The 27,750-nt window shown below is 46.0% G+C and overlaps 1 long non-coding RNA gene across 1 annotated transcript; it reads right to left on the reverse strand.

Annotated features, from left to right (window-relative positions):
- Nucleotides 1-5,150: 5,150 nt before the first annotated feature.
- LOC135312273 (uncharacterized) lies at nt 5,151-23,698 on the reverse strand. The gene is made up of 3 exons (XR_010371840.1): nt 23,520-23,698; nt 17,905-18,023; nt 5,151-6,179 (listed from the first exon to the last, which is right to left on the reverse strand). It is a non-coding gene; the product is annotated as an uncharacterized LOC135312273 (long non-coding RNA).
- Between the last annotated feature and the right edge of the window lie 4,052 nt (nt 23,699-27,750).

A 27,750-nucleotide genomic window follows, 5' to 3' on the forward strand; every position in this document is an offset into this window, starting at 1 on the left:
AATGGCAAGTGCAAAAGGTCCTGGGTTATTTATAAAGGACTTTTAAGTATATTAGGCCTAACACCAACATAAATCAACCCTGCTAGGATTCCAGAGGCATATCACATGTGGCTCTAGCTGTTGTCAGCTTTGTGCTGGAATATATTTAGCCTCCTGTTATCTTCCAAACCCTCTCTGCTTTTCCCTAGGGATTCCCCTTTGAAAATTAATACATTGAGACCAGACACAAGTTCCTGTCTTCAGTCACATATTGACCAGCTCAAACCCTTCAGAAGCATTCAAATCCTTGCCATTGCATTTAACAGATATTCTGCTGTCCAGCATATTGCAGAATGGTGAAGGACCCTGTTCAAGACCATGTTTGCCTTTCTGAGACATGCTATTCTGTGCAGAGGGTCACCAACTTCTACCATGGTGAACTTCAGTTCAAATAAATCTGAGGGATTACTTTCCAGCTGGTCAGAAGGAAGATGAGGATGTTTGGGATCTTATGGGGCTTGTTCACACGTCCAGTGAAGACGCTGCAATCCAACTAAATAAAACGTGAGTGATTTGTGAAAGGGACAGTAGGAGTTGGCTCTGCTGCCTCTGGTCTCTGGGATGTAGGACTCTGGGAACCAAGGCAAGCTACAGGAGCAGTGGAAAGCTACAGGAGCAATGGAGGCAAGAGGAAGGCTCAGTCTAAAAGCTGTCTCCTTTGCTTTGACAGTTAGGCCCAAAGCTCGTAGAGAAGCTGGAAGAAAATTAAGGGTCTGGTCCACCTAAGACACAGATATACCTCATTTTCTGGCAACCAGTTCTTCATGTTCAGACCCTTGGTAAAGTTAGTGCTGGGAAATAGCCCTATGTTGGTCTGCTGCCAGCTCAACCTCTCTTGAGAGGAACACTCCTTACAATGTCATGGACACAGAAGTTCTTGAGTGCTTTCTTCTCCAGTCCCACCAGCACAACTCTGTACCTTCCCAGAGCCAGGGTCCAGCCCAAGTCCAGTATGACATGACATGTCCAGGACTGCACAGAGTGGAAGAGTATTTCAGTTGGAGATTGGCTGTAGTGTTTACTGCATGCTCCGGGTGGAATCTAGTGTCCTAACACAGGTGTTTCATACAGTATGTGGTATTTCCACTGAACTCCAGCTGCCACAACAGCAGGATATGGGTGTCCTATGAGTTTATGTGGCCTTCCCTCAGGTATCCTGATGCATCTCAAACAGTATCAGATGTTCAGGCAACTGCAATATTCTGTACATCCCAGAATCTTGTGGACAACTTGGGGGGAAACTTGTCCCATATACTGCCTTGCACTGTAAAGCTAGGGATAGTCCCATTTCTAAGTTTCATTTCTGGCTTTAATTGCTTAAGCTTATGTTTGGAAAAGATGCTACATCAGGGGAGAGAACTTTTGGGGTAGAGGAAAAATGTTCTTAGAGCAATATTCAGATGGGTACCCACCCTTGGGATCCCAGTTCACCTGCCAAATAACTTGGCTCCTCATGCTATAGCAATCTGGACAGCTGGATTTGCTCTTCCAGAGAGGATTCAGGACAGGGTTTTCATCTTTGTTTTATGATAAGGTCAGACACCTCTGTGTGCCACTGCCTGGGAAGGTGATGACATTCCTTCATCATCACAAGGCCAAGGCCAACATCATAGGTAAGGTTTCTAAAAGTAGTGCAGAGAGGGAAGTACCTGATTTGGGGAATCCTTTGGATTTGCTTTTTGATGCCAAATGCCTCAGCTGTTTTCAATTTCTTGCAGTTAGCTCTGGTTTAGTAACACTCAATAATTGTCTAATTGGTTTGAACTAATTGACTACATACAGCCCAGAAGATGCCAGCTGGTGACCCCCTGCCTTTCTGTGGGAATTGTCTGCAGGAACAATTGCTCAGCAGGAAAGGCAAGTTTTGCAAAATCAAGCTTCACTGTGAGAAAAAGCTGTGGTTTTGCTCAAGTAATTCAATTTTTTGTTTGTTTTTGTTTTTCTTCCCAGAAAACTCAAATCAAGCATCTTCATTTGGATTAGTTTAGTACCAGACATTTGCTTTTAACTTTGTGCCATGACACACGGAGCCCCAGCAAACTTCTTGCTTCAGCTGAGCTGTGCTGGTGATGCTTGTGAACATGGCTCCCCTTCCCTTCAGTCAGACAAGAAGCAGATGAAAGCACTGAGATTGAGGAAAATAAAAATTTGGGTATTGAGTCTTATATAGGGACTTCTGTAGTTTTTTGCCCCCATGAATAGGAAATGAAACTGTTTTTTTCCAGGGTGACACTCTGCTCTCCATCTTAAATACAAGAGTTAAAATCATCTGTCTCGAAGACAAGAGTTAGCCAAATTTTAGCAACCCTGTAGACCCAGATGCTCCCTATGAAAACTAGGGGTCTGGCCTCCACTGCCAGTTGTTTTTCTTTCTTTCCTCCACCCCTGCACTCAGCAGGGATGCTCCAGAATTGATGCCTCAAATACTTCTGACGGGAGAATCAGGCTGGAAAATGCTGAGGATCAAGGCAATCTCTCCTTGAGCCATTCAGTCCAGCAGTGCTGGGCTGGGACCAGCAATACCAGCATTGCTCTGGCTAGCTGTAACATCCCAGGCGAGTATTTTTATGCTGGAGCTGCTCACAGCCGGTTAGTTCCTGGAAACTTGCACCAGATGGCGATACCAGCCCATGTCCAGCTTCATCTCTTAAACAACTGAAAAGGCAAGCTCTGAAGCATCTTTGAATTGGTTTGGGGGATTTTTTGTGTGTTAATGGCTGATACCTGCTGGAGTGGCTGAGCCATGCAGGTGTCCCAGTGCAATGGTCCACGCTAAAGTGTGCCTCCTTAGGCACCCTCTGCTGTATCTTGCCAATATCCTGGGAGGAATAGATAGATAGGAGAGAAAACAGCCACGGCTATGTTCAGGACAAGGAAACATTTATAGAGGTGAAAGTATGGCTGGATATAAGGGGTCAGAACAGAGTGGGAATGGAATGTGCCAAGAGCAAGATCAGGGACGAGCAGCACAAGCTGTCAAGAAACCATCCTGCCCATTGGCACAGTAGATGTTCCCCACCTCAGTGGGTTAAAAGTAGCTTGTACAGAGCCCTGATAAGTGCATTTGCCTCTGGTCACTGATCTCTGCCCCCACATGCTGCAGCACTGACCTTGCGGTGATGCTAAACAAGTTTCTTTGCCTCTGAGTCTTTTCATGCTCCCCTCCAATAGCTCCCAGGGGCCCGGCTCTGGGAGACAGACTGCAACCACCGCAGTCAGCTCGGCCATAAGCATTTTCATCACCCTGATATATGTTCCCAGTGCTCCCAGAACCTGTCAGGGAGCTGCTCAGTAAACAACAATTGGATTTACAGAGCTCATTCCTGAACGGGAAGTGCTGGCGGGTTGACAGGCCAGATCCTGCGCATAGCAGGTTACCTCTGGCCCCATGGAATCACAGCCATGCAACCCAAAGGCCTTGTTTTGTTGTGGTGGGTGGGAGGCAGAGCTCGCACCATGAACCCTGACTCATGTCCTGCCCATGCATTGGCTTGGATTGCAGTACAGCACGAGCAGGGCTGTGGGCTGTGTATGGAAATACCTTTTGCGTGGACACAGGCGTCGTGATGAGCAGAGCTGTACACAAAACAGGACTGTCAAGATATAGCTGAGAAAACTAAGCTTTCTCTGTATAAGCCTCTGACATGCTGACCTGAAAAACAGCAGCCAGCTAGCTGGGGCTGGCCCTGTTATCACACTGGGGACACACAGACTGAACCATGCTGGCTGAAATATGCAACTTCCCAAACTGAACCTTCTCTGTCCAGCATTTTAGGTTTATTATTTCTACCTGAACAAGACTGGGAATGTCATTTACCTGGTCAGATAGGAGCCTGGCCTCCCCCTACCCAGAGGTGAAGGATAGCTCTGAGGGGAGGCAGGGAGAAGATAGCTGGGTTGATGAAACCAGTCTGGTCTCACTAGGAGATGGCATTTGCCATTGCCTGCTGAAATATTAAGCACCTGCTCTATGCCATGGTGGTTTGAAGGCTCTAGTTGCAGCCGGCAGAGATTTCCATCCTCCATTTGCCCCTGCAAGCACAGTCTGATCCCAGGGGAATTCTGCATCAGAATGAAAATATGTCCTAACATTAACATGTGCAAAGGTTTAGACCAGGCTGTCAAACAAACCCTGATCACTCATTGTTTAGCAGGTATGGATCCAAGCTACATAAATCGGTAACAGAGTATGCTGGGAATTCATCCACCTTTCTCTTCTGGAAACCCTCAAGGAATTTAGGCATGACATGCCTAATGACCATGCTGATCTCTTCAGCCAGTCAGGCAGATGTGTTTGCAGGTGGAGCCAATCCCCTGCATGAGAGGATGAACGCCATCTCACCAAGGAAGAGTTCAGGGAAGGACCGCAGAGGGCAAGTTGCAGAAAGTTTGGAGTTATGTACTTGCCCGGGGTCATCTCTCCCCCTCTATTCAATGGGGTGGGTAATAAAATAATTTCCTTAGTCTCAGAACTTCTGAAGAACTTCTGACTGAGAAAAAAAACCCTAAGTCATCAAGTTTTCCACAGAAAATCAGAGAAAATGGGGCAGATGCAGTTACTTTTGCTTCGCCAGTCCATAGACAGGTTACTTAAATGGCCTACCATATTTCACATCTCTGTTTTACCCTCATCCAACTCAGCTACCATACTTCCAACCACTGACGCAAGTGAGCCCGTATTTACCCCTGTCATGCAGGCTAGAACACTACCAACCCTGCCCAAAGCTGGGCTGAGCCACAGCAGGTTGCTCAGGGCCTAGACCAATCAAACTAATACAGCCCAGTACATGGTTAGTCTTCATCACTGGGAGGGCACGTTGCTGTCATGTCTGTGTTGAGCTGCTCCACTTTGTAAAAGCCAGTATGTACTGCATCCCTGTGCTGAGTCTTCCATGTACTCCAGGTTCAGATAAAACTGCACACAAAGTCCCTTCCTCTGTGGTTTTGATCAAACTAGGGCCTGAGAAACTTCTCTCAACTAAGGTCTCATTGAAATAGTTATGTTCCCAAGGAAAGTTTCAGTTTCAATTAAATCAGCATTTTTTGATGGGAAAAAAATCAAAAAGCATTCCAGTCAGTTCTCGACAAATTTACTAATATTTACCCCAAAGGAGACCCTCATGGCAGACTTTTGTTTCACTACCAAGATGTTTGGGAAAGGCTCTGGGCTTTCAGGTTATACCCAGCAATCTTCTTTCTGCTGTAGAAACATGGCATGGAAGTTTTTGCTTGATGATATTAATAAGTCTGTCTTTACTTGATTAGGAGTGTTAGTGTTGGCCCGACGTAGCTCTGTTGAAAAACCTTTTCTGGATTCAAAGCATATTTATTGCAATCTCTAAATTCTTCAGCTGAACGGGGAAAGGAGGTTGAATTCTTAATAAAGACTTCCTTCCTTCCAGTGTTATTTATTCATTGGATAAAGATAGGCTAAATAAACATAAATTACTGGTAAAGACTTAAAAACTTCAGTGATTAAAACATCATTCTCCTGTCAATGCTGCACATAAATTCCTTGATTCTTAGGATACTAGTTCTCAGATAGCAGACAAAGCCAGTCTTTATCATGGATGAAGGTTGCAGATTTTTGGAAATAAAATATTCTGAAATGCATGGATGTTCCTCTGATTTACCCAACTTGTAGATCTGCAGTCTATCAGATTCTTGGTCAGATAAGGTTTCTTCTTCCTGACCTCCTGTCATATTGCAGTAGCTGCATACCTTGTCCAGCTCTGCTCCTGTGTCAAACATTTGTTTCTACTCTGTGGCCCCTTGAAAGCTTGTCACTCACTGCTTTCCCTAACAACTCCCATGCAGAAGAATCATCCCTTTTTGGAAAAGGCTTGATGATTAGGAGTGGACCAAAGCTGACAGCCCATGTTGCCTTCAGGGTTGTCCCAGTCCTTTCCTGAGGAGGACAAAGCATAGAGCTCAATTCTTTAAACAGATATGAAGCACTTTTGGACAGGGATTTATGGCAAAACATTGATTAGTTTGTTATGTGTCAGAGGCGCCTGCTGAGTGGTAGGAAAGCTAAAAGGGAAGAGGTCAACTTGAGGCCACTTGAGCAGTTACTGGCAAGAACACCTCTTTTCTTGTTGAAGCTGCTTATGTGTTTAGTCTTTGGAAAAATAGATCACCTAAGAAAAACACAAAAAGCATGTTATTGTCATTTGGTTTTTGAAAGAGAATAAATGAGAAAAGACTGCATTTCCTCTGGAGCACCTCCACATTCAGATCCCAAGGTCCTTCATGCTTTGTGCTTTCTGAGGTGGAGCTCCTTAAATCAGGGACCGGCTAGGGCAAAGCAGACCATACATAACAAAAAAGTAATGGTTCTGGCTGCTGATCATACTAGAACCCAACCAGTACCCAAAGGGTTTGATACCAACAGAAGGAAAGGGCTTTCCTTCTACACGATGCATGTAATTAACTTCTGGGACTCGTTGCCACAGGAGGTCATGGAGGCCAACATTACGCATGAGATGTCAAAGGATTTATTCAAAATTGTGGAGGATTTCACTGGGATAACCTAGCACAGTGATCTGGCTGCAACTTCTGCTGCAAGATGTCCCTAAAATGCTGATTAACAAAGGCCAAGTGTGTTGCTCTAGGCATCTGTGTTTCTTACAGTCATTCTTCAAACATCTGCTCCACTGTCAGAAGCAGCATATTGAGATGCACTGATAGAGTTTAGCAGTTACTTATTGACCAGGGTGGCAAGGAAAGGTTGGGGATTAAGGACAAAATTCTTTATTTAATAGGATGTGGAGGGCAGATTTTCAGCTGCTGTAAATCAGTTTAGGTTCCTAGTTTTCCATGAGGCTCTGGAGATTTACCCCTCCCAAGGATCTGGCTCTCTTTGTTTTTTCCAGACCAACAAGACATTAGTTTCCAGCATGCCATTAAGAGCTCCCCTTGCATTGCAAAGGGTTATAGCAAAGCCCTTGAAACCTGAGGTACACAGATTTCCCTCACACCCCTTTGCTCTTTGGACCTTCACAAGACCCTCACTGCAGTACTGTGCCCAAACAGGCCATGCAGATGTCGTGACAGGATAGAGATAGTCATACACTCAGCACCAGCCAAATCCAGGGGCCAATCAAGGAGCAAGCCAAGGGGCCTTTCTCCAGCGCCAAGCCATGCCTCTTCCTCTCTCCTCCCCTGTTCTTGAGCCTTTTTCTCTACCTTCAGAACTGCCTTCAGCAAGGAGGGGACGATTTCTTAGAAGTGCCCCAAGACCAGCTAGTTTGGGAGGTTTTCAGTGCAGCATGGACTTTACTTAGCAACAAGCAATGCACACCTCTTGGGATCTACCAGCCATTTGAACTTTGAGTGGCTGGGGAAAGATATACAACATGTCTGCTAAACTAACCATGATAAGGCAAGCCAGTCTTCCTCAAAAACAAAAGCAGAAATACTTTCTTGCCAGCAGAAAAATATCGTGCATATTACGCACAGAGTGGGTAGCTGCTTGGGTGCCCCCACCCATTCCCATGGGACCATTCTATCTAGTCCTATAGGATTTGCCACTGTCTCATAAGATGGTAAGGTTTCTTTCTCTGTAAGTCCCTAAATAAACTTTTCTAATACCCATAACATGAACTGATTCCAGGTGCTCCAAAGACAGATGTTTGTATCGCAGGTCAGTATCAGGTACCGCCGTAACACTCAAGATCTTTGTCTTCCCCGCTTCCCAACCCTTATGATACCATATTTCACAAGAGTAATGGTTAGCAATCCTCAGCCAGCAGCTCAGAGGCTGGAAAGTGTATGTAGAGAGGAGATCTGCTCCTGCTCTGAGGGATTTATGCCAGTTGACTGAGTTTCTGTAGGCAACTGGAGAGAAATGTTGCCTCCAAATAGTAATAAGGTGTCTGGCAAGTTTGGGGATTCCTGCTGGTTCACATAGACTCAGCCTGGGATGGTGGCAGCCCGTGGAAAACAGGCGATCTCGGCCCTTTCTCTGCTGGTTTGATTGCCGCAGACCCCCTGCAGAACTGACTCCAGCTACCAAGCTATTTGGGATGAGAGGCTTGGGATTTATTATCCTCTCAGATGAAATACCATGTTGCTGCTAAAGGCTGTGCCTTCCACCAAGCTTTGGCAGGGCAGAATGAAGAAGATGCTATGAAAAGGATATTATGTGCAGCTGCAGCTGTCAGGGCTGTATTTTCACCTGAGATAATAAAATGTACCTGTGTGCCAAGGTAAAACTGATCACCTGGTCCTTGTCAGGTGCTAAAAGCAGAGACAGTCAATGGGCCTTAGCTAGAAGTTTTACATCTCAGCAAGCTTCATGTGAGACTACCTTCTTCAGTTTATTAGCTGCAGCCTATCAGTTAGTCTCACCGGGGTCTTCTCAGGGGTCTGTCCTACAAAGCCAGAGCTTCATCAGTCTTCTCTCTCACACCAGAGAGAGCACTTGCCTAGGAAAGAACTTGCAAACAAAGCTGGATTGCAGTAAAACTTCCCCAAAATATCCCCACTTCAGTCAGTAGAGTTGTATTTCTCCCTAATAAACCTCATTGTATTTTTCTTCCATTAATTTGCCCAGGCATAGGAATCCTTCTTTGCATTCACAAAACTCTGTGGTCAGGAGATCCACACTGATCTACACACTTGGTGAGAAAGCAGCTGCAACCAGGACCACTTTAAATATGAATCAGTTCCTACTGGTTCCAGAAGCAGAGGCTTCCCAGCCCTTGATTTGGAAATGGTGTTAGTTTTATATATTTTCTGTGCTGCCAAAAGCCACCACGTAAATCCTATGTTTACACATGCACATGCACTTAATGCAGAGAGTGGCTCATCCATGCTCCATCTCTCGTTGTATGGAGCCCAAGAAAGGTCCTCGAACAGCAGATTACCATCTCTCATTCTGGTCAATATCTACTCTCCCTATCTGATGTCCTCTGGGTTTCCACAATTTTTTGCCAGCATCTGTCAGGGATTCTGTGACCTGGGTAAGACTGAGGATGCTCTGGCAAAGCTGAGGATAGAGCACATTAAGGGACCTGTAATGAGCAGTGCACTGGAAGATGGGAAACAGCGAATTAAAATACCACATTCCTGCTTGTTTATATGGTTAACTAAATGTCCACCCCGGAGCCAGTGGCTTTCCCAGCGTGAGACAGTGGGGTTCGGGGCATGGACCACCTCAGCCTAAAGCAGATGCAGGGAGCAGAGCTGTGTCTCTGCTACACAGGTGTGGCCAGGCCCAGATGTGGACCAAAGCCTGATGAATACCCAGCACTCATCATGTTCCTTTTGGCCTGGAAGCTGACACACAGGAAGGTCTTCTGGGTGTCTCATCTGCCCAGAGGTGATGCTGAGCATCAGCCCAGGAACATGGGGAGGGCTGAGTCAGAGATGGCCCATCTGCACTACAGGGTAATACCTCCAGGAGGATGCCCCAAAGCACCACAATTATATGTGGCATAGCAGCAGACACAGTAGCAACCTCAAGGGCATGGTCTACACTGTCCCACATTTCAGCTTTCCTTCTGCCTCCAGACTAGTGAATCCCACCCCATCTGACCACATGCACCAGCCTGCAGAGCCCAAATGCAGACAGCAATATCATAGACACCATAAACACTCCTGTCCCTCACATGCTCTCATCACCCAGCAGTTAGCCAAGGCTGCTCCATGAGCTCAAGAGTAACAGAGACATATTTCGGAGTTAAACATCCTGCAGTTCAAAAGGGGCTGCCAAAGGAAAAAATGGTTTCCTTCCTTGCTTTAAATTCTTCAGGCTTTTTACAGCTGGAGGCATCCCAGGGTCTTGCTGTTGTTCATTAGTCTTCTCTCTCTTGTCCCCACTGGATGGATGCATCTCTGTTCTAGCACAGGCCAGGGGTACAAGTGTTTGAACCCCCTGAAAACCCAGTGCCTGACACCAGGAATCACCATCCTTTGTCCACAGAGCCAGCTTTGATGTCCATTGCTGTGTGATTATAGAAGCTTTCACTCCCATTTTGACACCTCAAGACAGTACCACCATGCCCTATGAGAGCACCTACTTTCCTAGACATGGTTTGGAGTTCTCATCCATCTCTGAGGTAGAAGAGGAAGGCACTGGGTCAAGCCTAGGGAGAGATCTCAGGTGTCCTGGCACTCAATTTTGCTTTCAGCATGAATTTTCTTCCTTGCACCAAAAGAAACCTCACCAGGAGGTTTTCCGCTGCTCTCTAATGCCATTCGGTTTGTTCTTGGGTGTATATAAAGAAGTGCTTCACCTCCCTCTGGGCTGGTATCTTCTCCATCTACTTCTACTCCCAGCTATTGGTCTTTTCCCTGCCCCCAAACAGAACTGGAGAAAGACATTGTTTTTTCCTGAGCCTTGTGCCCAGCAAAGGGCTCAGAGCAGCCCCCAAAAGCCAGTGGCAGTTTAACAATATGCTTGTTTCATGCATTTAACTAACTTAGCCTTTTCTTCCTGACCTGCTTTTGCTGACCCTGCAATGCAGTTTGCCACCCTGCCCTGGTAGCCATGGGTCACGCTGCAGCCCAGACCATCTTACCGAACCCAAATCCCTGCAGGAACCCCTGTTCTTCATCACCAGGGAAAGGAAGACCCTTTGTAGCAGTCCTGGCCGGCAGCAGAGGGTTTTGCCATCTCTGCCCATGACCCCAGGAAGATCCAAGAACATCTCTTCACCCTACGGCACCTTATCATCCCGCTGGGTCCAACCACTGTCCCATGTTAGCCACCAGCATGGGCATGAGCTACCCCGAGGGAAAAAAGACAGAGGTGCCAAGGGATATTATTGTACTGACAGCTGGATTTACAATTTCTTCATCTGGTCCAGACGCCACTTTTCACAGTTCATTGCTCTGCTTTGTATCCAGCCCTGCATCTCCCTCCCTCCTTTCCCTTTATGTATAGATATTTTATTGCAAACACTCTAGCTTTTACGACCGGATTTTTCATGCTCTGGACCACTTCCCCCATCAATTCTTTTGTCACTTTTACTGTCAGCTGCTCCTGGATAAAAATAACAAGAAGGGCCAGGTTTCATAAGCTGGTCTCCATGCTTAGGAAAACCTGCAGAGAGCAAGGGGAAAATTACATTGAATAACCAAGCTACCTGTCAGGAGAAGCAGTTACTAAAAATACTATGCAGGTTGAAGAGCATGGTGCATTGTAAGTTACTATTTAATTGAAGTCCTTTTCTGTTCTTCTTTGAGGTTGTCTTCTTCTGGCCAGAGAGTGACTGGGTGTTCATTAGAGAGCCTCTCATAGTCCACCCCAGCCTGAGCTGAGAGCAAACAGATACTGCTGTAATTCCCCAGCGAGTCCCTGTACCCATCAGAGCTGTGCTCTGTCCTGCTGCCACCCAGTCATGGGACTCACCAGACCCTCTCCCAGGCAATCCTCAGCAACTGATGTAAAAGGCACCACGCCATGAAATTAAATCCAGAGGAAAGCTCATCTGTTCTGTGGAGAAGTTCACAGACCCAGGACAGGAGGGTCTTCCCTCACAGTCCCACACCAGCAGGGTTTCATTAGGAATGGTAAAACCTCCAAAGCCAGGAAAGGCAGCTGGTTCTCTTTGGCTCAGTCCTTGCTGCACCTTGTGAGATTTGCAACAAATAAATCAATATAATCCCCAATTACACATTCAGAGCAACTAATGCTGGTTTTCTACCACCAGTGAATAATTAGAAAGGGACTCTTTTCTGCAGATGTTCATAAAACCCACAAGAACTCAGCCAAGTAGAGTTGATCCTGCTTCTGTTGGCACAGCACTTGGCATGACTTTGGCTGGGGACAGCTGGCACTCTCCTAAATGATTCCCCAGTACAAAAATCAGGAGTTAGTGCTGGGCTTTTCCCACCAGGCAACGTGCATACAGCCACCTCGCTTTGGATATGAGGAGTGCTTAGCAGTACAGGTGTGCCTAGATCATTCCCATTGTGCTCAAGGTAGTAGAAAATTCCCTGGCACTGGCAAATTTACTGTTGTAGACATAGGTGGCAAGTGCAGATGAGCTGGCGTTGCAGCTGCTGCCCTTCTGGCCTGAGCATTACTGAAACTGTAGAGCTTTGTAGGACTATTCTTACGGGACCAGAAGTCACTGTTACAGCCAGGGGCTTTGCTAGTGTTCATGTTTACTTACAAAAAAATTTACCATAACTCATCCTCCGCAGCAGTTCCCACCTGCTGTGAACCAGCAGATCTGCTCTCTGCTGGCCTCTGTCTCCAAGAAAGCTCCATCTCCCTGCTTGCCCTCCTTGCTCAAAGCTGTTCTGGCTTTCTACCCACAACCCAGGCCAACACCCTGGCCACAGTGTTAGCAGCTCCAAGACACCACCTGTGCCTTTCTTGGTTCCACCTTCTGCTCCTCTTGCTGTTCATGCGCTCCAAAAGATCTTCCATTTAACCTTTCCACAAAAGGCCTTCCTTGGTTGGTTCTCAGCCAGCAAAGAGCAAGCACAATCAGGCACTTTTCTTCACAAACCACAGATGTGGGCTTCTGTTTTAGCTTTTTCTCTCCTTTCCAAGGCAGAATTGACTGCCCTTCACACGGCAGCTCACAAGGATTAGTGGGGATTCACCTGATCAATGCTTCTCCAGGTTTCAGCCACATTGCACCATGCATGCTCAGCACACTGCTCTGGGGAAGAGCAGCTCAGGAGGAAGAGTAGCTGGAGAAGAGCAGCTCTGCCAGATCACCATCACACATGGGGCACCAGCCCCAAAGCCAGCCTGGCAAAGGGGAGAGCAGTGTCCCATTAGCCATGCTGAGATCTCAGTGCCCGCCCTGGTCATGGAGGCATAAATTTCTACAGAAGTTATCTGTTTCAGTAGATTGCCATTTTCTGGTAGAACAAAAGCCAACTCTAAAAAACAACCCAGACACAGCTGCTCCAAGAGGAGAGAGAGAAAGATTCATTTCACTTTACTGCAGGCATCCAACAGTCATGCATTAAATCTGAGTCCATCTTTTAATCTCTTTCTCTGATTAGTATCTGAACGGACCATCCTATGCATATTGTAGCTGAGTCTTTTCAGATGTTAACTATTCCTGATAAAAATACCTTCTTATGAAGATGGAAGATTCTCCTTTAAATCTATGATTATCTGCTTGATAATAAGGGTTACAGTAAGTGAGGATGGAATTTGTCACAGAATTCAGTGCCTTGCAGGGAAAGAAAGACTTGATTTAGATGTTAGAAATTTTCTTTTGAAAAATGACACTGAGAAAGAATTTCTCAGTACTTTTTCACAAGCATGGAAGGGAATGTGGTACAGCAGCTCATAAACACCTGGATAATGCAGCAGCTCATCTCCAGGGATATGACTTTCATTATATTACAAACTAAACAGTTATTAAAGTTGCATAGGTTTTTTCATTTGCATTAATTAGACTGAGAGTATCACAGAAAAAAATGACACAATTGCAACTATGATTGGCAGGAAAGCAGAGTTTACAAGTTGACAGGAAAAATAATTTCCTGTCCAAATTGGATTCAAATCAATATATGTATAATTTTCAGTTTCCTAGAAACTGGAAGCTTTCCAAACATGGTGCATGACACCAAACAAAACTGGCAGTTTATCAGTTCCATGGCCAGTAGCAGCAAAATAGAAACTGATACCAACTGCACTGCATTGCCTCAGGCAGCACCCCCGTTCCCCTGCTCCTGGGGTTAATCACTATGTGAAGTCACCCAGGGCTTGAAAACCAGCAGGTTCAAGAGTTCCTGGCCCATAATTCTGGCCAGGTTCCACTGAAGCCTAACCTTGGACTCAGTAAAATAACTTTAAACCCAAGCTTTTTTCAAATTAAGAATTTTGTGTTTGCTTAATTAATATTTTCCCATGACCCTTTTACTTTGGCAAAAAAAGAAAATTAATAATTCCAGTTACTACTGTAGGTCTTTTGTATGCCTATCCTTGATTTTACATGGACATCTGTGCAACCTCTCCTACCCAAGCAAGAGCCAAACATGCATAATATAACCACGTAGCTAATAAAAGTAGTTCATGTCAGAGATAGCCTGGAAACAGGAGATAAAACCGCAGATCAAAAATAACTTATGTCCAGACAAAGTCAAGGTTGAAAACATAGCAGCAGTTTTCAGGTAAGAAAGTTACAGGGTATAGGTGCCAAAATAAAGCATTACAAACACTGGAAATTCACTTGACATTTAAAATTTAAGAAGTCCGAGCACATTAATGTAAAGAAACAAAAAGTTAGGATAGCCAAAAATATTAACGCTGCCCTGTAGCAAGTCCACACAAAACCCATTTCATTATGATAAGTGCTCTAATTCTGTTTTTAAGGTATCAGATAGATTGAGCTGCCCAAGGTCACACTTGATACTTGCACTTATCTCCTTTGTGATGCAATTCAGACAAAATTAACAAACAGACGTCAAGAGCTTTAAAAAAGCGGTTTTGCAAAAGTACATGTAGGCGTGGAATTTTCTTGCAATAACAGTCTTATTGCTGGACTTGTTTAAATCTAGACGAGGCACTTGAGAACGAAGCAAGGAGACAATCTCATTCTGCTCCTGCCGGGGCATGTGGACAGGATGACCTAACAAGTCTTTCCCATCTGCCATCCCTGTAGTTCTCTGAGAAATGAAACCCCAGGAGACCCAGGGCCTGATCCTGAGAGGTGAACCCAGCAGACCAGACTTCACCCTACTTAGGCTTACTATAAATAAGTTTGTGTCAGGGCCAATTACTGGCATTTGCCTCTTTCTCAGTCCTGTAAGTCAGACCCTCTTGGCATTTAATGATGCGATTTTTCCAGCAATATATGGATTGCCCTCGCTTCCATGTTTTTCCCAGCTGTCTGGCTCAGAAATGTGGTCTTACTTGGTTAAATCTAGGGTGCCAATGCTAGAGAGATGGGCAAAAGTGTCAAAAAAAAATCCCACACCCTAATTTTGCAAATATTTGTGCAAAGTGAAACCTGAATCTGCCTCTCACGTGTCTACCCTCTTGCTGAGTTTATAGTGAGTATGCCAACAGATTACTTTTCTGGCAGGAAAACTGGTGTAAAGAGCACATATTAAGTGAACATTTAAAAATATTTCAGGAGGGTTAATTTTCATTGCACAGCCCTCATTCTAAATGTCATTAATCTCATCAAAGATCAAAACCATAACTGTTTAATCTGTGTACCCTACAAAAAGTTAACCAGACATGAAACTGTCACTAACTGAGAAATATTTACTACAACTAGATGAAAAATAATATCCAATAATGTGTACAATCATGAAAACCTTCATCCCCTAGGGGACAAATTAAAAACAGAAAAGGAAGCTAAATTCCTGGCATGTGTTATTTAACTGAATTACGTTCTCAGCCTTCAATTCAGTTTTTTCATAATTGCCTTCCAATCTGGGGAAAGCATTTGACAATATTTTAGAGCTGTTAAAAATTTTTGGTGGGAAACTACTTACTTGTATGAAATCCACCATTTTCTGTCAAACTGGGAGTTCATGCAAGAAGTTTCCATTTTTCATGGAATAATTTTGGCCAGCAAAAATGCCCTGGGACAGACATTTCAGTCAATCTAATAGAAGTTAGCAATTACATCCAGAGTAAGTTGCCGAGAATTTGAAAATTATTTGCACTCAGATGAGGTCAATTGTGTGAGGTTCAACAATGCCAAGCGCTGGGTCCTGCACTTGGGTCACAACAACCCCATGCAACGCTACAGGCTTGGGGAAGAGTGGCTGGAGAGCTGCCCAGCAGAGAAGGCCCTGGGGGTGCTCATTGACAGCTGACTGAACATGAGCCAGCAGTGTGCCCAGGTGGCCAATAAGGCCAACAGCATCCTGGCTTGTATCAGGAATAGTGTGGCCAGCAGGAGCAGGGCAGGGATCGTGACCCTGTGCTCAGCACTGGTGAGGCCACACCTTGAATCCAGTGTTCAGTTTTGGGCCCCTCACTACAAGAAGGGCCTTGAGTTGCTGGACTGTGTCCAAAGAAGGGCAACGGGGCTGGTGAAGCGTCTGGAGAACAGGTCTTACGAGGAGAAGTTGAGGGAGCTGAGGTTGTTTAGTCTGGCGAAGAGGAGACTGAGGGGAGACCTTATCACTGTCTCCAACTCCCTGAAAGGAGGTTGTAGTGAGGTGGGTGTTGGTTTCTTCTCCCAAGTTACTAGCGATAGGATGAGAGGAAATGTCCTCAAGGTTTGCCAGGGGAGGTTTAGATTGGATATTAGGGAAAATGTCTTTACTGAAAGAGTGGTCAGGCATTGGAACAGGCTGCCCAGAGAGCTGGTGGAGTTGCCATCTCTGGAGGAGTTCAAAAAACATATAGATGTGGCACTTCAGGGCATGGTTTAGGAGGCCTGGGGGTGTTGTGTTGACAGTTGGACTTGATGATCTTTGAGGTCTTTTCCAACCTTAATGATTCTATGAGGCAAACACAAAAAACCTGGAATTTTAAATATGTTAAAAACTGCATAGTGTTTACAGAAAATGGCCTTTTTCACATGTGCATCTGAGGGCAAAAGGTAGACTGCTAGCACAACAAAATATCTTCTGTATATGCTGGCACTGCTAACAAGATCAGTAGTAGTGTAGATGCCAACGTGCTATGTCTTGTGACTAGCAGCCACAAGAATACGCCATCACCAGGGTTACCCCTCAATGCCGTGGATTCCTTCTTTCATACCCCAGTGGGTCAGATGCCATCAAGTTATCAACTGTGGAAAAATCATGCTGTACAAAAAAGATGGCATCTGACAAAGACAAGAGCTTCCAAGTTAAGTTCACCAGCACACATGCATATTAAAAGTTCTGCAGCAAAAGTGGTACAGGATTTTTCCAGGCTTTTTCCCACCCACACAGAAGTTTGAACCCTGGCCAGGACTCCTTATATCTGTTCCATAAGAATGGGTACAGGAGTGTTGACTTGTGTCACTTTTTACAGTCTTCCACAAGCCAATAACAGACACCTCAATCCAGCCCAATTTCAGTCCAGAAAACCTCTTTTTGTCACCTCAGCAATGGATATAAAGGAGCCTTTTGGTGTACAAATGGGTGATTTTCTCCTGGTCCATTCACTGGTTTCTATTTGCCAAGTCCTGTCCCCTTTCCACAGGGCCACCATCCATGGCAGAGATGATGGATGGACCCAGTGGGTGACTGCCTTGAAAGGCTACAAGTGGGTCAGAAGTGAGGATGTCCAAGTTGAATGAAGAAAATGTTGACCAGTTGCCCTGACAGATAGTAAAGGCCTGGGGACATTCCTGATTTTCCCTAACCTTTTTGATACAGATTGATTTGTGTCCATCTTGGACAGAACTACATCGTGGATCTGAAGACATGGCAACAGAAAGAACTTCCTCCATTCCCTGGTGTGGTTATATTCATCATGTCTGTGTCTGGAAGGTGCTGAGTTTTTCCTGGTGGAAAAGTAAGGCATTTTCTTTCCATGTCCGCATGGTCAGCACTTCACAGCTGAACCATGTCCTGGGCTTCCACCCATCCTGAGTGGTGTTTGGGAGTTGGCAGCCCTTCTGTTACAGAGATAATCTGTAATAATCAGATCAATAATCAGTGATAATGAGAAATGCATTTGTGGGAAAGGCTGGGGCCACATTGGGGAATACTCCATGCAAGGAAGAGACAACCACATGCTTCTCCTGGGATTTTCCCCGCACTGAGCTGGAAGGCAGGCGTGTCAGCAGGTCAGCAGGCAGGCACTGAGCTCAGGGATGACTGGACCTATTGCCAGTGATGGAGATGACAGGGCTGTGGACTCTGCGCCTCTCCAAAGGCCCTGGCTATAGAAAGCTCCCACCAGCATAGACTTCTCAACACCATTCTGGGAAAGCTATCACAGAAAGTATACAATGCTACCCAGCCCTCCCAAGCCAAGACATATACCTGCTGTTCACAAAGGCAATGATGTGATGTCATATCTTCAGTCCAGTCCATGCAGTGCCTTGCCTTTGCCAAAGTCAGTGGTTCCAAGGGGGAGAAACTGATGTCTGTTTATCTGAGCCCTGAGAAGAGCAGAGGAGAGTGAACAGACAGCAAGGGTAGAAGGAATTAGGACTATTCTGTGCCTGGTAGATTCATGCTTCTGAATCTCTAGCCATGAATGGAGACTACTCCCCTTCAGAGGAAGATCATGACCCTATATCAGCCAGTGGCAAAACACCCATTGATTTCAGTGGCAGCAGAAAAAAGCTTTTTGAAAAAAAGGGTAAAGAAGGAGGGCAGCAAATTCACAGTTGCCATAAACATGCTTGCACGTCAGCTTTCTACCTTCAAAGGCTTTGTGTGAGCTAACCTCATCCCCGTCATCACAAGCCATCAGGCTGTGTGTGGGTGGTCAGGGCAGCTTTCACAGCAGGGTGGACGTATATCAATGAGCTGCTACGCACCAGAACTCTGCTCTGCTCAGAGGGGAGGTCCCATGTGCTGAGATCGCCCATGTTAGGTAGTGCTCAGGAGACACAAGGATCGTGCTAATCCGTCATGCCAGACCAAGCAGACAGGTGAGGGAAATCAGGCACGGGGCTGGGAACTTCCCAGCATTGCCGCACAGCATCGTCTTTCAATGTTTGCTCATTCTCTATTGATTTCAGGGCCTGTGCATCATTATGCCATGCTGCTGACACTGTGCAGGGGAAAGTGATAGTATTGGTAGGGTGGCAAATGGGTGTTGTCTCAAAATACAGCTTTGCTCTGGATTCCTTATTGCCCAAGAAAAGGAACAGTGGCCAGGCTCCAAGGCAGCTTGCCAGGCAAAGGATCCTGGAATCTCCAGCTCTGGGTAGTTCTCCTGATGAAGCATTCTGAAGGTCCACAGAAAGTTTGGTCTTCTCAGCAGCCTCCACACTAAGCAGCAGAGAAACATGGCAGGAAGCAGGTAGACATGTACTACGGTCTATTTTGCTAGGAGCTTTATCAACCCAACTGGGTCTGCTGGCATGTCAGCACCATGCAATACTCCAAGGTATGGGAGGGTCTGGACTATACTCCCACCATAATGGTAATTATTCTTCATTTGCCTGGCTCATCACATAGGCAGCTAGTGTGGTGGGGCAGAAACTCACTTTGCCTATTTGCAAAACCTCTGTCCTGGAAATCCTACAGAGTAAATTAGCACATGACAGACTTGGAGATAAAACTATTTTCTTGGAGATTTGTAATTTTTTTTTTCTTTCTTCTTTCATGGGGGAAGTCTCGACAACCTTTTGGGGAAAAGAGGAAGAAATATTTTTTAAGATGAAAGAGGGAGGCAAGGGCAACTTGAACTCTCATCTTACTGAGCTGTGGCTGTCGGGAGAAGTATTAGGGCATTGGATTCTCAGGCATTCATCTTGAGCTCTTGTATAAACAGAAGTCTAAACAATCAAGCAAAGGCTTTATCTCCCAGGGAATTTAACATTTTTCTTGAGTGCTCTTCAAAGGAAAAGAACATAACTCCAGAGCTGGACAACTTGCTTTAAGCCATCCTCATTGTTGATGTCACCATGGATAAAAGAAAGCAACACTTGGACCTATCATGAAAAAAATGGCAAATGGCAAAGGTTTCATTGAGCAGTTACACCAAGATCTACCTCGCCTGCTTTGAGGGCAAAGCAAGCTCCTGCCCAGCTGGCCAGAGGGCTCTTTGGAAAGTGGAATAGACCCTGAAAAGGACACAGAGACCTAATTTCTGACCCACATTGGCATAAGAGTACCACCATTTTCCTCAATGGGGAAGAAAAGCCCCAAGACAATTGCACTTGAGGCCAGCTCTCCCTTATCATCCCTCACTTTGAAAAGTGCAGGGTACAAAACAAATCTACATGGTGTGGCTGTGGGGTCACAAGTGGAGGATACAGACATTATTCTGAATAACAAGCAAATGTTATAGTCTCTCCTCCTGAATTTTCCTGAGAGGGATGAAACTAGGATGAAATAGCTTGCATTCATGCCATGTTCTCACTGCCATCCTTCTGATTCACCTATCTAGGAGGAAGTACAGACTGAGACTTCTTCCAGATCAGGACACCCAAGTTTAAGTTTCCACCACAGTCACTGGAGATCAAGTCAACGTAGCTTAGAGCTTGATCCAGCCCACTTTACAGCAGATACCCAGCTTGGGGTGGGTTCATTTGTCTAGGAGACACCTAGAAACATCTGAGATGCAAAAGGATATCTAAGATAGCCATATGAGGTTGGTAGATAAGACACAGGATCCATTTCAAATGAGGAGTGTTTCAACAATTGAATTCCATCCACAGCTACCCACCCCATGGAGGTCAATGACATTGACAAATCAGGTACCCAGATATGTCCTCAGGAAACTGAATGTTCTGTTTACTTAAATAATTCAAAAAACTTTGGAAATACTGTTAGGCAACTGTGTGGGCTTTTCTGCAGGGTCTGACAGAAATCCATGCCTTTGTCTCACAAATGCTCACCTCAGCGTCTGGTCTTCAGGAATGATCTACATTTCTTGACGATGCTAAAGAAAAGTGCTAACAAAGAAAATCTCACCTTGTCTGGACAAATTGAGTGCCATTGTTGAGAATCTAGCTATCCCCTCCCTTAATAATGCCTTCTGCTCTGATCTCCCTCCTGTCCAGCCTGCAAGCCACCTGCCTAGCAGAAAGGCAATAATCCAGAGACATCCAGATCATATCAAACCATAGTAAGAAGACGTCCACAAAGCTCATTTAACATTGCAGATTTCAGATTAGAAAAGATTTGTTATTTAACCAGAAGTGTTCCTATATAGTTGTCTGTTCCTGATTTTCTGTTTGAAACAGCCCAGATAGATAGTCTGTTGACTCTCTGAGGAGACACCCCAAAAGAATCACCATCCTCCAGCTCAATGCCATTACTACAACCCCTTCATTTCCAGAGTTAAGAAACATTCATTGTATATTGGTCTTCCTGCTATTTAGGCACCATTTCCCACCTAATTCTTGCAATGGCTTCACTAGTGGTAGTGGAACCTCCATTCAAATAATGATCATTATGTCGATGCAGGTTTCTTGGTCCTAGAAGGCTACATCTGAATCTCACCCATGTCAGCCTATGTCCACACTAGCTCAAAAAGGCAGATTCAAGAAAAAAAATGGGTCACCAGGCTGCCTAGCTATGTCTGAATCCTCAGTGCTTTTGCAACAGCTCCATTTCATGTAGATGTCTCCACACTGTCAGTTCCTTCCACATGGAGGCTGAGAAAATAACAGAATCTATCTACATCTATTTTCCCTCTAAAATAAGAATTATTTTGACTCCATCCAAAATGTTTTCTTTCCCTAGGTCCAGTGCACCAAACTGCATACACCACCTCTTCTGGACTCTTCAGCCATCCCGTGGGACAAACAGGAGAACAAGCTGGATGAGTCAGCATCCTGCCTCCAACAGCGGACGCCCAAGAAAGAACATAGGCTTAGAACAAATATATAACAATATTTCCTTAAAACACTTCCCAGCATTCAGCAGCCTGTGGGTTGGGCATTTCCCAGGTAAGAAAAGGGATGTCTGCATTTAGTAGCCTTCAATGAATTTTTCTCCCAGACTTTTCCAGTCTCTTTCTCAGCATACATGAACTTTCCAGATCCACGAACTCCTGCAGCAAGGAGCTCCACAGATTTTATGATACACGATGTGACCAGCCACCTCTTTTTGCTTGAATTTGTCTCTCAGTAGCTTCTTTTGGTGTCCTCAAGTTCTTGCATTGGCAGAGATTGTGAAGAGTGATCCCCCCGTCTCCATCTCTGTGCTGCTCAGGAGTAATATTGTCATATGTCCCTTCAGTTCTCACTTTTCTAGCCTAAGGAGCCCTAAAATTTGGCAGTGCTGCTTCTCTCCAGAGCAGGTCAGCAGAGGGAGCTGACGGTCTAAGCCCTTCCAGCAGCTTATGTCTCTTTGCATGTTTCAGCTTTTAACACTCAGTCTAAATATAAAACAATACCCATTGTTTCTCCCAGCTGCATGTCTGAAAGTTTCAGAGGAATACAATCAAACAGCCAATTAAGGCAATGCACTCAGAAGGAAGAATAGTGGTACTTCAGATAACATTTTATTCTGAACAAAAGCAGATTTCAGGGCTTATCCTAAGACACCAGCCAAGAGAACAAGACAAGCAAGGTAAACAATCCTGATTCAGAATGAATGACACCTCGACACTGGGATGTTGCTCTCACCTGTGTTATCAAAGCATGAAAGATCCTGCCTTGAATACCATGTGCCATTGAGGTCTGCAGGAGCACAGCTTGCTTTTGCTAGAAACCCCCTTTAAGCCTTGGAGATGTCATCTGAGTTCATTATGCCTCAGTTTCTCCACTCCTCTATGCTCTTTCCATCTTTATGGTAGCTACCTCAGGACAGGGATCATGTCTTGCTGTGGTGGTTACAGAAAGCCCCAGCTAATGTGACCCAGACTGCTCCAGACTTTACCACTACCCATGAACCTTGTCACAGGTTCAGCTTGGAGGAATTAATCACCTGCAACTGTCTGAAAAATCTCAGTTTCCAGAGTCTTTCCACAGATTCTTGGGCATATTTTCCCTGAATCTTTTCTGCATTGTAAAAGGACTTGCCTCAGAGTGGAGGAAACCAGGAGCTGGGGGTGGTTGCCCCAGAGGAGGAGATGTTGGTGAGGTCTGCCTTGAGATCGAGGACATGGAAAGTCTGTCTGCAAACCCTGAGCTCCCCACATATCCCTAACCTGAGCCCTGGAGCCACCAGCTGAAATGGGCTCCTGGGAAGTCAACTGCATTGGGAGACCCCGGGGTCTGATGCTTTCCAATCCTCTGGAAACTTCAGGAGGGGGAAAGTGGTTCTGGTCCAATTTGGATCCAAACCATCTCGTAAAAAAAATTACAACCCACACTTAATCACATTTCCCGCTAAGCGGAAAGCCAGCTAGCTCTCACTCCCCCTATCACCCCTGGTTTTGGCATCCTCCAGAGCCCACGTGCTTTGGCTGAGTTTTGTTTGATCTACAGCGCAAAGGAGCCTCGCATCTCATTTCTGGCAGCTGGACTGCACCACCGGCTAATTCTGTGGCTAAACTGTTTAAATAATGTTAATGGCTTTACAAATTCACTTTCAAAACAGCCCGAAGTGTAAAGCCAGCGCAGCTGAAGCAGCATGCTGGGGCTTAGGCATGTTTAGATAAGAATGGGTGCAGAATAAGCTTTCAGAGTGCTCCGCGCGAGCTACTCAAAAGCTGAGAACTGGGGACTTCTGCCCCTTAAGAACATCTCCTGCACCACGATGGGGTAGATGCAAAGCGTCTACAGCAGGGCAAGGAACGAAAGCCAGCAGAGCCAGAGGGATTAGTATTTTTATTTTTCTTGGCAGCCAGCTCCCTCTGTGGCAGGTGCTGTTGGAGAAAACAACAGCAGATCCATGGGCACTCACAGGTTTTCAAAACAGCAATAAATAATTTTTTAAAAAAAAATCAAAGGCTTAGCTGAGGGTGCTGAAAGTATGACAAAAGTTTAGGCTTTAACACGGGGCAAGTCTGGATCACATCCACCTACCTGAGGCAAAAGTTGCAGTTGTCTGGCATGGTGTCATGCTCTGAGCTTTTAGTCACGATGTGCCCTGTGTCCCCAGATGGTAAGGAGGAGGTTAAGAAATGCAATGCGGCTTGCTGGGGGGCAGGATTTAGCCACATGAACCTGGAGAGAGTGCAAACCACAGGGAGGCAAGTCCAAAAGGCAAAGGCAGAAACATGGTGACGTTGGCAGCAACTGTATTTCCACACCCAGACCTTTTCTGGATTCAGGACAGAAAGCTGTCAGGGAATACCAGAGCTTTCCATGCTCAAGTGTATTTGCACACCTACCCCTCCTCAGTGCCTGCGCAGGCTTTGTGCCTGCCACGCAGGTCATGCTGTGATCATGATAGTCATAACATCATCATGCAGGATTATCTGTGCCTCTTAGCAGCCCAGATTTCACAAGGGTCACCCACTGCATTCACGTAATCGCAGCTGTACTCAATAATCTCTCTTGGCCAAATAAAAATAGGTTTGGGATGTTTGTGCTTTGATTTACATCAGGATAAATCAGCTCTTCTGCCCCAGTGGTTGGTTGTCTACCGGCAAAGGAAAAGTGAGATAAGATCAGCACAGACCTTTGGAGTGTCTGCAGGAGAGATTTAATCTGCGACAGCATGGCTCAAACTTGTATTTAGGAAACCAAACAAATTCAAAAGAAAAATTAAGTGCATGTTTTAACAATGCAGATGATAAACCACTAAAACAAGCCAGTACAGGAAGGGGTGGATTTACCAGTTCTCGATGCCTTCAAATCAAAACCAAAGGCCTTTCTAGCCAAACACACAATTTATGGTGAGTGGGACACAGTCTCTGAACTACCCTCCACTACTAAGGATGAACGTACTGGAAGATTTGGGTTTCTTACCAAGCAAGAAATATTGATTTGCAGCCAGTGTGCAGCCATCCTCACACTGATCCTGATGCCAGCTAAAAGAAAACCCTGCCATGACCAGTGAAGACCCAAAGCCCTAACACAGTCCATGCTTCTGAAATGGCATTCATCGTGTCCCTTAAAGCTGTGTCCCAACGTGAACCAGCAACGGCTAGTTCCTTCTGAATCCAACTCTGGTCATGCAGTGCCCCTGCCCAGAAGATCCACAGTGCTCCCAAGTGCAAACCATTGGGCTCAAAACTTGCTCTGAACAGACCTGATAGTGACACAGACCTTGTGTGGTCCCAGGGCTGGGTCTGGTGGGAGACCCCCACACTCAGAGATGGACCCAGAGCTGGGTTTAGGCTCTGCCATGCTATTTAACATCGCATAGTTTTGGCACACCTTCTATTGCACTCAATGGGGACTGCCAAGAGCAACTGCTCTCTCATGAACTCTTTCCCTCCAGGTGGTGAGAGTGGTTTTTCCAGTCATCTGGACCAAGAAACAGAAAAAAATGCTAATATATACTATCCTGTCCAGCTGTTCTATGTCCCCTTGCCTCCAATTGCAATCCCACAGCTTCTGTGAAAGAGGAGCTGTGCCCAGATAGAAACAAGTAATCCAAAATTTTAGGGGGAAATTACTTCACTTTGGCAGGCCAGTAGATGCTTCTCAAACATATTTTTCAATCTGTGCACATCTGGAATTAACATAGATGGTGAATAAGAGCATCCAGAGAGTTACATGGGTTGGCTGACCACTCGTCATCTACAAAATCCTTTTTCTTAATAGTTCCTCCCAAAATTGTTTTAGGCAATTTACTGAGCAATGATGCAAAAGCCTGAGGCTGCTGAAGTCAGAAGAAGGTTGGCCAATGACTCTGAAGGCTTGGAGTCTGTTTTCAGCTCTGATGGGATGAGAGGGATCAAACAAAAAAGAGAGTTTGGGAAGAGAGACAAACTCTGGCCAGGACAGAAGAAAAACCAGTCACTTGTTACAGTGGTGGTTGTGGGAACCCTACAGTAAACATGTGGCGCTGAAGGATGCAGTGCTGTGAGGTCAGGGCTGGCCAAGCTGGGAGCTCAAAGGCAATGCATGTGTAAGGGGCAGAATGGAAATAAAAGGCATGAAGACAGGCTCTATCCATTGCTAATGCTGTCTCGCATGGCAGCTTCCTCCTGGCCCAGCAGTGACCTGGGACATGTCCACCCCATGGTGATGGGCCTACCGCAACATGCTGTCTGGGATGGTCCTGGCCCATAACGCCCAGATGTCATGGGAAATCCTCTCAGTGACATGAATCACTCATTTTACCCATGATTAAATGGTCCCTGCAAACCAACACATAGTCCTGCCGTCCCAAAGCCTAGACAAGTGCCACCATTTCCTATTTGTACAGAAGATGCTGGTTTGCTAAAGTGACCCTAGAGTGTTAGCTGGTATCTTCAGTACCAACTGCTGTATTATCCATTGCCATGGACAACTTGAATCATAAATATCACTTTCAGTGTTGGCAAATAGCTTCCTCCAGACCAGACAGCAGGACTCTGCTCAACAGCTTACCCCCTGAGAGGGATGGGGAAACCGCTGGCCACAAAGCACAGGGCCCCACGTCCCATAGCATCATTAAAGGATCATGGGGTAATTGAGGCTGGAAGGGACCTCAGGAGGTCTCTAGTCCAACCTTAAAGCAGGGTCAGCTATGGGGATCAGCCCAGGTTGCTCAGGGCTGAATCCAGTCTCATCTCCCAGGATGGAGGCTGGACAACCTGTCTCCTTGGCATCACAACCTGTTCATCGTTCATCTCAGCTGGGCTGGGGTCAGGTCCCCACAAAGGCTCAGGCATGTCAAAGTCACCTCATTGCAAGCTCCTCCAGAGGAGGCAGCCCAGGGAGGATACACGAAGGAGCACAGCCATGCTCATGGAAGCTGGACACAGCCTGGCAGCCTGCCTTCATCTCTCCCCAGGAGCAGGCAGGTCTATGATCCCACCCAAGGGCGTGCAAGGGGCTTTGCCATTCCCACTCCCTCAGTCCCCATGTCCTCGTGGCCTCTTCCATGCCACAGGAGGCCAAAGGCACATCACACTGCTCTAGGATGGTCGCGGCTCCTCCCAGCTCGACCACTCCAGCAAGGATGCCCTGCGCTCTTTCTCCAGCTCGCTGCTCTGCTGTGATTCATGGCTCCTCTCCTGCCCTTCCTTATATGGCAACTTTGCAATTCCTTACATTTCCTGCCAGAGAGTGCTTTTTTATGCGCTCTGCCACCAGCCCAATTTGCTCCTCCAGAGCCCTGCCCAGGGGCAGGTCACAGACCCACCATGCCCCGTAGTGCTCCCCATGCAACAATGATTCCCCTGTGCTCCCATCCCATGCCATCCCCCTCCACCTGAGTCATCACAGATGCCATCCACATCCACATGCGCTTGTGGCTTCCCCGTGCAGCAACCCCCTGGTCATTCCCATGTCCCCAAACAACAGACAGGACACGTGCAGCAGAGAAGATCGGCCAGGCAATGCATCCCTGCTGACTGCAGTATGGGCAAGAGGCTGTGGCGTAGCAGCCTCTGTCAACATGGCCATTCACTCTTGAATGCTGAGAAACTTGCCAGAATGTTTTCCCTTTGAGGTCTCAAATCCATTTTCATGTTTAGTTCCAGGTGGCCAAAAGACTGAAAAGTTAGAGCAGGGAGGAACATAGGGAAAGATGGCCAGACACCCATTTCCTTAGGAAACCAGGCTAACAAGAGGGTGATCGGCCTTGAGAAGGCACCCAGTCCATCCCTTTGTGCCAAGGTGGGACCACTTCTACGAAAGCATTTGCAACAGACACTATTTTTAGCCCCCTCCAGCTCCTGCCCAGTCAAGTTGCTCATGTTCGTGCCCACCACCCTGCTCCCTCATGCCGGGGCACACCACAGGGTTATCCATCTCTTCCCATTCCCATCTCTGCCCTTCACAGCAGCCATTTATGGATGCAGAGGCTGTCACCATGTGCCTGCATCCACAAGGCCCATGAAAATGGTGTGTCCTCACCCTCCTCTTTCTGCTCCCGTTTCCAAATGCACATGAGACACACGGGCTCAAACATCCAGGGATTCAAGCTTTTGTACCCAGACAACATAAGCCACAGAAGCAATGAGCAACTCCGTTTTCACAAAATATATGCAGTAAAATTTGTATCTATTCCAGTTATTTCTTTATGGTTAATTTCTGCCTCTAGATTTCATGGTCGATTTTGTAATTTCTATTTATTTCCCAGGGAGATGCTTTCCTATGGTTAATGCCATCTGCTTCAATTTTCCTGTCCCTCCTCAGCACCAGATACACCCAG

Source organism: Phalacrocorax carbo, chromosome 2, assembly GCF_963921805.1.
Source record: "Phalacrocorax carbo chromosome 2, bPhaCar2.1, whole genome shotgun sequence".
In the NCBI taxonomy this organism is placed as follows: domain Eukaryota; kingdom Metazoa; phylum Chordata; class Aves; order Suliformes; family Phalacrocoracidae; genus Phalacrocorax; species Phalacrocorax carbo.